This window comes from Staurois parvus, unplaced genomic scaffold, assembly GCF_062004578.1.
Source record: "Staurois parvus isolate SC_StPar_1 unplaced genomic scaffold, SC_StPar_1.0 ptg000412l, whole genome shotgun sequence".
In the NCBI taxonomy this organism is placed as follows: Eukaryota; Metazoa; Chordata; class Amphibia; order Anura; family Ranidae; genus Staurois; species Staurois parvus.
Genome location: NW_028318208.1, coordinates 1,765,021 through 1,778,289, shown reverse-complemented (window position 1 = coordinate 1,778,289; position 13,269 = coordinate 1,765,021). Strand labels below are relative to the sequence as shown.

Sequence of the window (13,269 nt, the reverse complement as noted above, 5' to 3'; positions counted from 1 at the left end):
AGGAGGAAAGGCTGAGAATTTAAAGCTGCAACGTTACTGCCAATAAAGGACAGTTTCCCAAAACAATAGAAATTCGTCCACCGTGGATCCAAAGATGGCCATGTTCTAGTAGGTCTCCTAGAACGTAAGCTCGAAAGAGCAGGGCCCTCGAACCCCTCGTGTATTGTATTGTTACTGTATTGTCTCATGTTCTGTCCCCCTCGCTACTGTACAGCGCTGAGCAAACCCTTTGGCGCTATATAAATACTGTATAATAATAGTAATAATAGTAGGTTTTCAAACCAACATTTCTACAAATATTTGAACAAAAATTCTCAACACAAATGTTTGAAAGTAGTTTCAAAATTTAATTTCCTTTTTAATATTTGATTTTGGAACAAAATTGTTTCTTCAAGAAACATTTTCCATCCTGTTCCTTTGAATTTTCTTGTCACTGAGGTCAAAATGGAATGTTGATTTGAGTCCAAAATCATACGAATGTTCTTAAAATAAAAAAATTTGGAACAAAATTCTAGTGAGTACACACCGGATTGGCTGCTGTGGGTAACTGCAGTTTGTCATCTTTACTCAATGTTATTTCCACCCATAATTGATATTTTAGCTTTTAGGTGGAATCCAGTGGCCTGAGTCATCTGCTAGCAGCTTCTATGTCTTATGTTCCGAAAGCGAGTTCTCCCCTCTATAGTTCCTGGCCCAGTTCTCACTCAGTTTTGGATATTTCTGCCCAGTGTGGGGTAGTTTCACTCCTCCTGCTGCATCTCCATAGTGAAAAATAAAAATACACCTGGGAGAGTGGAAACCTGTTGCGGTGTCTGATATAAATCAGTCCTTGTTGTAGACTCATTTTTGATCACTGTGGTAGAGGTGACTGGGTAAATTCTTCTTCTTGCCTGCAGCAGACTGATGACATCATCTTAGCCACAAAAACATTACTTCTCCACAGTACTTACTTCTGCTTCAACAGTTTGATGCGGGTTAAGCACCTCACCGGCACTGACATTTTCTCCCTGGTTTCTTCTGTGTTCCAGTCTTTGGCCATCTTTATTGGCAGCTCAGTCATCCCTGCACACAGGCACTGGAATGTGCTGAAATGTGAATTGAGCTACGTATGCACAGCATGCACTAAGCTTCTGCCTGCTTGCAGTTTTTAGTTATTTTAGACCTTAGTTTCACTTTAATGGCTGATTTTATCAGTGTAAGATGAAAAATCGCCTCCTGCCCTAGAGGAGTTTACAAACTACCACAGTCCTACAGACACACACATATGCTAGAATTAAGGGGACTTTTACCTGTTCGCTGAAGACATTTGTTTGTTGACGAAACACGTAGGGAGTGGCTATTGGCCTCTGATGTCATCACGCCCATTGGTGTACAATGGCGAGATGATACATGCTTTTTCCTCTGAGATGTTTGCATTTTTATACAAATATATAATTTAATAAATAGGAAGTTTTAGCGATATTAGTCTATGGTGTTTTGTTTGTTCCTTCTCATTACTCCCGAAGAAAGCTGTGCATATTGTTGGATTGGCTATGCAATTGGAGGAGAAGGATTTGGAGGTGTACTGTGTGACCAGAGGGATCTGACTTATTAACTTAAGCACATTTGATCTCTTAACAATATAGAGATCATGTACAGTATATCCAGTAAGGATCTGGCATTTATGGTGATTTGGCTTTTTTGAGTGCCATAATGTTCTTTTGTAGATCACCAGTTTTCTATAAGGTTTTGATTTGGGCTATAATTGGGCACTGGGTGTGGACATTATTCTAAGGTGTTGGTTTTCCCAACTGGCTATACTTCGACACTGGGTGTGGATTTTATTCTATTTTTGTAAAACTTTTTTTCCATAATTTTAATCCTTGTTTGTGATTGTGTCTGGGGAATTATATCATGTACAGTATATATGAAGTTTATATTTTTTATTAAGTGTTCCTGCATGGCAAGACCACTTCCTGTTATCTCACATATATATTCTTATTATTATAGCCAAATTTACCACCCTAACTCCTCCCACAGTTTTTACACTACATAGACAGTAATATACCGAAACGTGCGGATTGTTCCCAATTGGTGTGCTATTACTTTGTGGAACCTTTCGACTAATGGTTCATGAAATATCGGCGCTTTTGTGGTGAAATTGGTCCCTTAGGAATGAATGGCGGAATGTTCAAAACTAGAGTAGGAGCTGAAAAATCAGGACATGATTTCTAAACTGCCATCGCTCCCTCAATTTCAAGCCCACCTACACAAATATCAAAATGTTCAGCTATCCCTGCTGCCACTAAAAATGTCCACGGCTAAGACATAGTCCTGATAGTTTTCACAATATGACCATTTGTTTGCAACTCACGGTGCCCATTGACATTCATTGAAACTCCACTCTAGCCACCTCAGATTTGAAGGGCAATTTCTAAACTGCGACTGTGCCTTCATTTTTAATATTTCAGAGACGTACAATGCATCAAAATATAGATCTGGGTCTTGTGATTCTCACAATATAAAGCTCTTCGCTGTAGAATTTATATTTTTAAAACTACGACCATTTGAAGATGCCAGTGAAGTGAACAATTTGGAGCAGTTTGTTTTTAACCGCTCGTCTCTGCCCTATTTGAAATCTAATTTTGAATTGGTGACAGTTTGGCCGGCTTTTGGTTAAAGGTTTGGAAGTAAGTTTTCTACAGTAGAGAGTATTTGAGGTGATAATGCTGATAATGTTTTTATAAATGTATGTTTTAATGTAACTGTGAAGCACTTTGGGCAACAACATTACAATTAAATGTGCTATATAAAAAAATTAAAAGTTGAAATGCATTTCTTACTCTATCAAGCTTGCCATGTGCACTTTGTAAATTTGATCAATCAATTGGTTAGCGTAATATTTACCATCTTTACTCACTCCAAACACTCCACACAGTTACTCTGCCCACTCCATAAAGTGACTCTGCCCAGTCCAACCTTTTCACAGTTACTCCAGCCACTCCAACCACACAACAGTTACTCCGCCCACTCCACCCAGTCACTCCGCCCACTCCAACCACACAACAGTTACTCCGCCCACTCCAACCACACAACAGTTACTCCGCCCACTCCACCCAGTTTACGCCGCCCACTCCAGTTGTAGACTACTGGTGGAGGCAAGAACACTTCACACAATTTCCCCAGAAATTGTAGCTTTTCTAGATAATATTTACAATTCTAAAATCATGCAAATTTTTAGTTTAATGTAAGCAGGGCTTTTTTTCTAAGAGAATAAGAGCAGGTACTGCCCCATTCCAAGTCACCGTGTTTCTGCCCCTGATCCACCTCTGAGCACCGTTTCTTGGTTCCACCCCCTATCCTCCTCCCAGTACCACCCTTTTTAGAGAATACAGAACCAAGTATCATTTCATGGTGCTAGGTGATTTGTATGGAATTTGTTAATAACAAGAAAATTAGTAAAATAGATCCCCCTGTAGCAAGCAACAATAGACTTCCAACAGCCAGCATCAATAGATCCTCTAGCATCAGTAGACCCCCCCCCAACAGTAGATCTATCCCACAAGAGCAACAATAGACCCCCCCCCAAACAAAAATAGATCTCCTCCAGCATCAATAGACCCTCCAGCACGCAACACATTGCCATTACATACATTCAGTGCTGGAGGTGCCGGAACTGTGTTCCCCCATGTTCCCGCTGAACAAACGCCCTGATTGTAAAATTGTGCACCTTTTTGAATATTATGTTTAGAGGAAAATCTGCTCAGAGACAGAAAAAAATATGAATTGTACATAGATAGTGCACCTAGCGGGCACTAAACACAGGTCCTCTGTGCAAGGTCACACTAGTAATTACTACTCCATTAATCATAACTCACCCACTAATGGTGGCATGCTTTGTGTTTACTCAGGCCAATATCTCTGTGCCCACTAGTTTTCTCTTCTTGGAGGGAACAATGGTTTTCTCCATGGGATTGATTTCTGTAGACTGACGCGTGTTGACTGAAACATACTGTGAGTCACTCATTCAAGTATTTATTTGTGTGTGAGAAGTGTTACAACTGATTCATCTACAGGGTCGAAGAGAACTCAACGATGAGCCCAGATGTGTCTAAAGTGTCCTTTATGACATTGTTAAAGCCTATAGCTGAGAGTTCATCTCTTTGTATGGAGCTGACGCGTATGCGCCTGACGGGTGAACAAAACTTTGCAATATTATTTCCATATTTTTACATAAACATCCAACTTTTCTAGAAAAGCCAGGGTTGATGTGTTGTGATATTGGCCAGTTTGTAGGATAGGCTGAAGGTTTGGTAGTCTTCATAGCCCTAAACAAACAGTGTAGAATGTAAGCTCCCAGGATCAGGGCCCTCCTATCCCTCTTGTATTGAACTGTATTGTTGCTCTATTGTCTCCCGTTATATTGTAAAGTGCTGAGCAAACTGTTGGCACGATATAAATCCTGTATAATAATAATATATAAATCCTGTATAATAATAATAGATTGCCTGTCTACATAATCAGCTGCTAAACATATACAGCTTTACAAAGGGTAGAACGAGATCCACTTAACAAGGGGAAAAAAACGGAACAGAAAGGGCAAAATGTTATCACAAAGGGACGGTTCGTCACTACCCTAGGCAACACAAAAAATCTGCAACCCCCCACCACCCAGCCGCCCGCCCGCGGACCCAGCACCCCAGGAGAGAGGGAGAGAGATTCACCATCAGACCCTTCCTGGAGTCCACTCTTCTGCCCAGCCCCAGTGCCCCTCAGAAGCCTCCTCGGCGCGTTCACCACACAGGAGCTGGCGCAGGACAACCAGTGTCCCTTCTACTGAGCGCCGCCACCTCCTGAAAAGTGCTGCCAAAGGCAAACGCCTTGTGTGCCTCACAGCAAATATGCCCCTACATGGACCTACAAAAAAAAGTCAAGGTTTGAGGTGCACCACAGATTGCAACGTGGTCATGGTGGTAAGGAAGCAGAGGAGACTCACTCGAAGTTGCTCCATGAACATTAGTGTCATAGGCAGAATCCTGATCTTCTTGTATGCTAACTACAGACCATGTACAGTTGTGTTCAAAATAATAGCAGTGTGTTGAAAAAAGTGAATAAAGCTGAAAATCCTTCTAATAGCTTTTATTTCCATACACACAAATGCATTGGGAACACTACACATTCTATTCCAAATCAAAACATGAAGAAAAATATATCAAATTTGTGTTGTTCCTCTAAGAAAATTGAAGAAAAGTGAATATTAGACAGTTCAAAAAAAATCAGTGTTTGTATTCTTCTTTACAAACTCAAACATTCCCTATATAAACTGAAAAATGTTTGAAGATTTTGCTTTCCTTTGAATGACTTCATGAATATTTGGTTGTAGTCGCACTGTTTCTGAGAACTGCTGTACATCTGTGTTGCATGGAGTCAACCAACTTCTGGCTCCTGTGAACAGGTATTCCAGCCCAGGATGATTGGACTACATTCCACAGTTCTTCTCTATTTCTTGGTTTTGCCTCAGAAACTGCATTTTTGATGTCACCCCACAAGTTTTCTATTGGATTAAGATCCGGGGATTGGGCTGGCCACTCCATAACGTCAATCTTGTTGGTCTGGAACCAAGATGTTGCACGTTTATTGGTGTGTTTGGGGTCGTTGTCTTGTTGGAACACCCATTTCAAGGGCATTTCCTCTTCAGCATAAGGCAGCATGACCTCTTCAAGTATTCTGATGTATTCAAACTGATCCATGATCCCTGGTATGCGATAAATAGGCCCAACACCGTAGTATGAGAAACATCCCCATATCGTGATGCTTGCACCACCATGCTTCACTGTCTTCACAGTGGATTCAGTGTTTGGGGGTCGTCTGACAAACTGTCTCCGCCCACTAGACCCAAAAAGAACAATCTTACTTTCATCAGTCCACAAAATGTTGCGCCATTTCTCTTTAGGCCGGTCAATGTGCTCTTTGGCAAATTGTAACCTCTTCAGCACATGTCTTTTTTCCAACAGTGGGACTTTGCGGGGGCTTCTTGCAGATAGCTTGGCTTCACAGAGGCGTCTTCTAATTGTAACAGTCCTCACAGGGAACTTTACACCTTCTTTGATCTTCCTGGAGCTGATTGTTGGCTGAGTCCTTGCCATTTTGGCTATTCTTCTATCCATTTGAATGGAAGTTTTTCGCTTTCTTCCACGTCTTTCAGGTTTTGGTTGCCATTTTAAAGCATTTGCGATCATTTTAGCTGAGCAGCCTATCATTATCTGCACTTCTTTATATGTTTTCCCCTCTCCAATTGACTTTTTAATCAAGGTACACTGTTCTTCTGAACAATGTCTGGAACGACCCATTTTCCTCAGAATTTCAGAGAGAAATGCACTGTAACCAGCATGTACAACATTTGCTGCCTTCCTTCCTTAAATAAGGGCAATAATTGCCACCTGGTTTTCAAAGAATGAATGACCTCACTAATAGAACTCCACACTGCTATTATTTTGAACATGCCCCTCAATTAGTGATTCAATTACACAGAATCAGCAGCATGCATGTCATGACTGTTGGGTCTGTTGGATTTCTATTACTCTACTACACCTGCTAGTAAATTATTTGCCATGTAGGAATATCATTTATTCCAAAAACAGCGATTGATCCGGTTAGTGATGTCTGACTGCTATTATTTTGAACACAACTGTAAGTCTTGTGACTTCTGAATGATCCATTTGTGGTTAACATGTCGGTAGGGTTTAAGTTCTCAGCCGAATGACATGCGTTCATCTTGACACGCTGCGAAGTGTCTGTCAGCAGGAAATGCCTGGTAGGATAACTGCTCTTAGCAGATGTGACCACTGATGTATGATGCATATTCGAGAGGCTGTCAAAACACATGTAGGCAATGGAAAAGTGATATGTCCTCATCTGAGTGTAAAGAAAGTTGCTCTGGTGTGGTATACCCTGGAAATGATGGTGACCCAGCTCCAGAATAGATCTTTGCTTGTTTTCTACCAGTTACAGCATACGTTTCCGAAGCACTGAGCTCAATAGCAGCCCCAGGCAATTATTAGAGTCAATCTGGGAACTGTGAATGCCTTCCAGGATATACTGCAACTCCGCTAAATTTAGAAAGTGTATGGAATTAAATACCAAAATATAATGGTTTGAGTTGTTATTTTAAATATAGTAACTAAAGCATCTAAATCCAGAAATATCTGTATTATTTAGCTACTGTACCCCCCTAAAATGTAAATTTGGACATTTATTTTTACTATACCACCCATATAACCTTGCCAACTTAGTTAAAGTGTTACTAAACCCACAACAGTACAATCAGTCTGTATATGCAGTAAAGCATGCTTGTTATACTCACTGTGGAACCTAAGGGGTTCATCCTCCACATTGCATAAAAAGGCTGTTTGATCCTGTCTTTTCTGATCTTTCCCTTCTACTGTTCCCAATCCATCTGCTCATTAGTACAGAGCCTTGAGGGGCAAACTGCACATGTTCAGTTTGGTGTGTATTGCTAGAGAGTTTTTTTTCTTGGGAGAGTGCATGTGATCAGCACAGGGCCAAAATGCACATTTTCAGTCTGGTGTGTATTGCTAGAGAGTTTTTTTTTTCTTGGGAGAGTGCATGTGATCAGCACAGGGCCAATCAGCGCTGTCAAGACTCAGGGTCAGGCGTACTGCAGCCTTATAGGACAATCAGGAGAGAATGAAAACTCCTCCTACCAGCTTTAACCAGCGCTCTGCTGGACACTGATAGAAGTCACAAGACTGATCTAGCTGCTGAGGAGAAAAGGTATTTAGCAGTTTATGTTTACTAAAATAATTGCACTTCCATGTTCTGTGTACTGTGAGAGACCAGATATAGTGAATGCAGGGTCCGGGGAGACCAGATATAGTGAATGCGGGGTCCGGGGAGACCAGATATAGTGAATGCAGGGTCCAGGAGACCAGATATAGTGAATGCAGGGTCCGGGGAGACCAGATATAGTGAATGCGGGGTCCGGGGAGACCAGATATAGTGAATGCAGGGTCCGGGGAGAGTGGATATAGTGAATGCAGGGTCCGGGGAGAGCGGATATAGTGAATGCAGGGTCCAGGGAGAGTGGATATAGTGAATGCAGAGTCCGGGGAGAGCGGATATAGTGAATGCAGGGTCCTGGGAGAGCGGATATAGTAAATGCAGGGTCCAGGGAGACCGGATATAGTGAATGCAGGGTCCAGGGAGACCAGATACAGTGAATGTAGGGTCCAGGGAGAACAGATATAGTGAATGCAGGGTCCGGGGAGACTGGATAAAGTGAATGCAGGGTCCTGGGAGACCAGATATAGTGAATGCAGGGTCTGGGGAGACCAGATATAGTGAATGCTTGGTCCTTGGAGACCGGATATAGTGAATGCGGGGTCCTGGGAGACCGGATATAGTGAATGCAAGGTCCAGGGAGACCAGATATAGTGAATGCAAGGACCCAGGAGACAAGATATAGTGAATGCAGGGTCCGGGGAGAGCAGATATAGTGAAAGCAGGGTCTGGGGAGAGCGGACATAGTGAATGTAGGGTCCGGGGAGAGCGGATATTGTGAATTCAGGGTCTGGGGAGAGCAGATATAGTGAATGCAGGGTCTGGGGAGAGCGGATATAGTGAATGCGGGGTCCGTGGAGAGCGGACATAGTGAATGTAGGGTCCGGGGAGACAAAATATAGTGAATGCAGGGTCCGGGGAGACCAGATATAGTGAATGCAGGGTCCGGGGAGACAAGATATAGTGAATGCAGGGTCCGGGGAGACCAGATATAGTGAATGCAGAGTCCGGGGAGACCGGATATAGTGAATGCAGGGTCTGGGGAGACCAGATATAGTGAATGCAGGGTCCGGGGAGACAAGATATAGTGAATGCAGGGTCCGGGGAGACCAGATATAGTGAATGCAGAGCCCGGGGAGACCGGATATAGTGAATGCAGGGTCCGGGGAGACCGGATATAGTGAATGCGGGGTCTGGGGAGACCAGATATAGTGAATGCGGGGTCTGGGGAGACCAGATATAGTGAATGCGGGGTCCGGGAGACCAGATATAGTGAATGCAGGGTCCGGGGAGACCGGATATAGTGAATGCAGGGTCCGGGGAGACCGGATATAGTGAATGCAGAGTCCGGGAGACCGGATATGGTGAATGCAGGGTCCTGGGTTTAGTAACAATTTAACAATAAACTTGTTCTAGGTAGGTGACCCAAACGTCTCAAATTCAGACACAGTCGGGCAACTAGAATTGACAAAAGAAGGCCATCTTTTATTAGGACAGAGCCACTTTAAATATGGTGTGGATATATGTAAAACCAAAAAAAAAAAAAGAGAGCACTCTTGTGGCCCACCGTATATTTGCTTACCACGGGTTATTCCAAACGGACCTTGACTTGAAGATAATAGAGTAACTGGGAGTTTGCTGAGGCAGATCCCATAAGGATCCTCTGTTAGAAGCCGGTTCTGTGATGATTCATTAGCATGCGGTTTGAAAAAAAAAATATATACACCAGGCTTTTTTCAAAATAGCCTGCTGATGAAATGATCTTTATTTCTGTGCGGTTTACACTTAGAGGAGCCAAGAGATGGGTTTTTCATTGTGGTTTACCACTGACACTTAGAGGTCTCTGCGACCTTGCAAAACTTAAGCATCTGCCTCTTTTAACTTGTTTATGAGTCTAAAGAAGAATTCTGCTGGGGTTGCAGTGAATGCAAAGCAATTTATAGTCAGTAGGGGACTTCAAGGGGATCTAAACCCTCCTATTCTTTGGAACCAAGGAAGCTGCCATATTAGCCTCTGGGTTTTTTTTTTTATTTAACCTCCTCGGCGGTATGATTCTTTCTGATTTTTTTGTGCTGAAAGCGGTACATTTTTTTGCATGGAAATATGTAGTTTTTTATTGTAGGCTGTAATTTTTAGGAATAACTCACTGAAATCTGTCCGAACAAGAGTCTATTAAACATCCCGGGTATGATAAAACTTGAAACACGAAATCATAAATTATAATTTAATAAATAATCATAAAAAATAATAATATAAAAATAATAAATTTAATTCAATAATATAATCAAACCAAAAACTTTGAAATACAGAGGCAAATCCGCACATCGCTGAGCAAAGTCGCAAAATCGTTTTCAGTGTCTGATGATGAATTTCCCCCACGAATCATTATCACTCAATTCTGCAAGTGGTTCTAATTTACTATCGCTGTTCTCTAGCTGTTCTAAAACCGCTTTTGACGTAAAGGGACGCTTTTTGGACGCCATGGACTTTTCTAAGTTTCCAGGCAGAAAGAACAGTCAAAATGCAGGCAGGGCGCCGGACAAAGCAGTAGGGACAAAATATATGTGAAATGCAATGAAACAGCAATGACAGCAAAAATGACATTTTTAAAAAATTTCAAATTTGCCGCCGGTTTCGGCGCCCGTACGTCCCGACGTCGCAGTGACCGGAACATGGAAGCCGGATGCCGGCATCGGCCGGAGGAGATGGCCGGGGACGCTGCAGGGGACACATTGTGGGAGCGAAGGACAAGGTAAGTGCTGCAGGGACCCCCGGAGAATGCCGCATGGTAAGCCCGAGTGTAGCTCGGGGTTACCGCTTTTGGTACTGAAGTTTTACCCCGAGCTACACTCAGGAATACCGCTAAGGAGGTTAAACTTGTGTTGCTGTTCTTTTTGCACTGGAAAATCAAGTACATTTTCAAAAATAATTCACATATACCTATTTCCATTTACCCCAATTTAACCCCCACCCACCCTTCCACCCTCCCCCCAACCCATTTTCCCCATCCATTTCCTAAACGATATGTTCTCTCATATTTATCTATCTCTCGGATTCTCCGTTAAAGCTCTCTCTTGACTTCTAAGCTTCCCCCTCAATTTCGACCAATTCCATATACCCAGTGGTATATTTAGGTTTCGGGCTGCCCTAGGCAACACAAAAATTTGCTCCCCCCACAGAGAGACCCTGACACTGACCAACACCCCTCTCCCCCACAAAGAGCCTAACATTGACCAACAACACCCCACCCCCACCCCCAACTGCGAGAGCCTTCCATTATCACCGCCCCCCATACACTGGCAAACCCCGTCACCCAGGCAAGACACTCACCTTCACAGCTCCGGACATCCCCAGAAACAAGAGTCAGGCTGTGCATACACCATCAAGCAGCCCGAAGCCTCTCTTAGATCTCACCTGGTCCTCATGCTGCGTGTGTCCATTCTTCCATCCCTTCTATTGGGGGGCGGCGCTGCCCCCATGAAAAATGCCGCCGCCCCCTGAAAAATGCCGCCCTAGACAAATGCCTTGTTTGCCTTGTAAATATGCCTCTGCATATATCTATATTAGCCTCTGTTTGATCTGAACTTGCCATGTTGCTGCACATGTGATCAGCTAGGACACCGGCCATTTGACAGTTTGAGAGCACATACATAAGCACACTAGTAGATGTAAGGTCTCGTTCACACGGGGCGTTCAAAAGAATATGCCCATGATAGGCCATGCTTGCCTGCACAGTGGTGCACCCCTTTGCAGGCAGTCCCATTGATATCCATTGGGACATAGTGGCTGCACAAACAGAGATGCTGTTCACAATCTGAAATTCATACAGATCCCTGGGGGCACTCATGCATTCTTGCTCCTGAGCCATCTCTGTGTGTCTATAAGACCCCAGCCACATTCCTCCTCACTGGCTGTGATTGATAGCAGTGGGAGCCAATGGCTTCCACTGCTGTCTCAACCAAAGAGGAAGGAGATACCCAGGAGATCCACTTCTCCTGTGCATATCACTGGATCGAAATTGGGCTCAGGTAAGTCTTAGGGGACTGAGGGGGGAGAGTTTTTTACTTTCTTACAAACAATGCATGCAGCCTTTAGAGCCACTTTAAAGCATACTGAAACCCAAAAGCAAAAAGTGATATATATTGCAGCTTATCAAATATATAGTGGCTGCATTAGTTTACTTTTTTCAGGATTTTTTTCCTTTTTTTTACCTGGTGATCCTTCGAATATCACACTTTCTGTCTGTAAGTGGCTACACTCATTTCTCCACTGTATCTAAGGAAGGAGTCCTAGTTGGACTTTAAATATATAGACCTTTGTCCTTTGTTTATTTCTATTACATGGTGGTTTTCATTAAAAGTCAGTGCCGCGCTAGTATATACATAAATATATAAATGAATGAATAACTAAGCTTCCCACCAATCATATACTTCCAGTATCAAAACAAATTTACAATAGAGTAAAATATATTATGCAGCCACATTAAATGGCTCTGATGCAGTTGTGTCCTCATAAGCAAAAGAACACTTTTTAAGATATTTCTCTAAATAGTTGATTCCACCTTCGTGCTCATTAATGCCAACTCTGCTTTTACCACCACCAGATGTACTCTCACCTTAATATTTTGATCTCACATGTTTATGCTCGGTTAAAAACCGCGTGTGTCCCTTTAACTTGACTTTGATCAGCAATCCTCAGTGTGCCCGATAGTGGTTCTCATCAGCCTGGTGCTCTTCTCCTCCTTTTACTCCACTCAACACCATGCAAATAGAATGCTAAAGTGCTTTATCCTTTAATTTCCTCCCAACAACAAATATAATACATTCACATTGTATGGGTGCTCCATCGCTTCAAAGATATCCGGCCTTTCTGTAAGTATAGCAATTTTGTGCAATACCACTTCGTCACAGGACATGTGACTTCCTCAGAGGGCTTGCATAATATATCTCACTCTATTGTAAATTAGTTTTGATATTGGTAGTATATGATTGGTGGGAAGCTTATTTATTCATTCATTATTTTATTATGTATACACAAGCTTGGCACTGATTTTTAATATTTGCATATTGATGGGTATTAGAATTACACGCACGCATAGCTGCTGGTACATTGAGGTTCAATTATGAATGCATCTAGGCTATTACGGTGTGTGTGTATGTATATTTATGTATATGTGTGTGTGTGTGTGTGTGTGTATGTATGTATGTGTGTGTGTGTGTATATATATATATATATATATATATATGTATATATATAAATATATATAATTACGGTGTGTGTATATATATATGTGTGTGTGTGTTGGTATATATATTATTATTACGGTGTGTGTATATATATATATATATATATATATATATATATATATAGGTGTGTGTGTGTGTGTGTGTATATATGTATATATGTATATATATATATCTATATATATATCTATATATATATATATTATTACGGTGTGTATGTGTGTGTGTATATATATATATATATATG

At 42.0% G+C, this 13,269-nt stretch overlaps 1 protein-coding gene across 2 annotated transcripts in view; it reads left to right on the top strand.

Annotated features, from left to right (window-relative positions):
- The window catches only part of RAB26 (RAB26, member RAS oncogene family), a 346,450-nt gene that overhangs the window by 34,347 nt on the left and 298,834 nt on the right, over positions 1-13,269 (top strand). The window lies entirely within an intron of this gene.